Source organism: Sorghum bicolor, unplaced genomic scaffold, assembly GCF_000003195.3.
Source record: "Sorghum bicolor cultivar BTx623 unplaced genomic scaffold, Sorghum_bicolor_NCBIv3 super_88, whole genome shotgun sequence".
In the NCBI taxonomy this organism is placed as follows: Eukaryota; Viridiplantae; Streptophyta; class Magnoliopsida; order Poales; family Poaceae; genus Sorghum; species Sorghum bicolor.
This window is the reverse complement of record NW_018396461.1, coordinates 44,528-46,759: the sequence shown is the minus strand read 5'-3', so window position 1 is coordinate 46,759 and position 2,232 is coordinate 44,528.

Genomic DNA, 2,232 nt, shown 5'->3' with positions numbered 1-2,232 from the left:
GATATCCTTCATTGTTTTCCTGTCAGTGGCTTAAAGGTTAATTATCATAAGTCCTGCCTGTTGCCTATCAACATTGAGGCTAGTAAGGCTGCCTTGCTTGCAAACTGTGGCAGAACCTCCTGAATTAAGTGGCCCACATGCACACATCATTGTCCCAAAGACTTCTGATCGACGTGCACGAGTTCCAAATGACTCAAGAAGTCTGTCGGGTGTCCTCGGAGGACCCCGAATCATCCACATTTTAACTCATACAAGATCAACATGGAGTTACCACAACATTACAACATTTGTTACAAAAATAACTTACATCAGAGTGCGGAAGATTTATAACTCAACTTACAACATATGATGGAATATAAACAACTAAATTTCCAAAAGGTGTGTATAGTAGCGGAAGCATTTTAGGTGAAGCTTCTAAGATAGAAGAGGTGGATAAATCATGTCGCGCCCACCGACATGACCTCCATTAGCAGTCTAAGTCAGCACCTGCAACAGGGGTTATAAAACCCTGAGTACAAAAGTACTCAACAAGACTTAACCGACTAGAAAAGAGGTGAAAACTCAGGTATGCAGGCTATAGGGATTCAAGGTAAAGCTTTAGCAAGATCAAAGCATTTCTTTTGCATAAAAGCTTACTAAGAGTAAAACCTAATTTCAAGTTTTAACTCAAGATTATCACTTATAACTAGCCAGTATCATTATCCAACTTTCATAAGCAAAACACCTCTTTCTTATACCAAAGATTCACTTATTACTACGATGATGGTGTGAGGATTGAGGCTCCATGTCCGAGGAAACACGGCGATTCGAATCGATTAAACCCAGCTGGGGATTCAGTACCACACGACATATGTAGAACTTAATCTTGCATATGTCAACCTTTTCTATAGATCCTCCCATACAAGAACGGGTCCAGCGTCACCCGAGAGTACAGTACACCACCATCCTACAGCCAATCTAGATGTTTCCCGGTCATCTCAGATCCGTAAGGTGGGTACACGCTACTCTCGCCATCTTTCCACTCCCAGTACGCGGTTAGCCGTTCTCAAGTATCGGAATAGCTATAGGTAAGGCTTACCGCCGCATGTGGGCTGTACTCAAAGGTCTCAATCACAACAGGCCAATCAACGGTACGGTCCTTAATCGACACAGTTGGAGACACTACTTTAAGACTCCATTCTTAAAGCAAGTCCACCGACCGGTCTCAAGTTTAAACATTATTAACCATAACAGTATACCACAACGACCCTTCAAACTCTTTCATTTGAAAACTTATCTAATAAGCAGGGCTAAGCATACTAAACATTTTCATAAAGCAAGTATCAAGGTAAATATTGAAATCATCAAGGTAGATAATGCAGCAAATAGGATTCACTCAACTCCTATTCACCTAATGCATCATATAACTCAAGTGATATAAATAACTTTATGAAAATACAAGGATAGGGTTTAATGTCCGGGGCTTGCCTTGGTCGGAAGGGAAGTCCGACAACTCAGCAAAACCAGATGGATCCACAAACTCGGAAGCAACCCACTGAGGATCAGATTCCTCTGGAGCGTAGTCTACACGTAGAGGTGCATATGCATGATCAATGAGATGCTCATGACATGATAAAGACAGGTTACATGTTCTTGGATGATAACAACAAAATATGATTATCTCGAGTACACTTTACCTTCATGGTAAAGAAACAAATTAATCTAGCTATCAAAGCATAGATTACTACTAAGTAAATTTTATCATCTTCATTAAGCAATGTTGTGTAGTTATTAAGCAACAAAGATCATTTACATGAAAGAATCCTTAACCAGGGAGCATGTTATGCTAAGTGACCACTGGTTGTCAAACAATCTAAAATATCACCCAAATCCTAAAGGGATTAATTATTTCTATTTCTTTTATAAGCATTTTAAATAGTTTTATCAAGAAACAGAGCATACTTGATCAAACAGAGCTGAAATTAATCATGAAGCTAAATAACATTAACACAAGCTCACATATTAAATTTCATGATTTTTCGATATACCCATAATTTACTAAAAATCATGGAAGATTTATTTATTATTAAACAGGGACAATTTTCATATATATGCAAACTGCCAGAAAATGGAATCTAATATTTTTCATGTGTTCTACTCATCTTATGGAATCTATACAAAAATTTTCACAATTTTTGAATCAGCACATGATTTAATACATAACATCAAACATCCATCACTTTTGAACAAAAA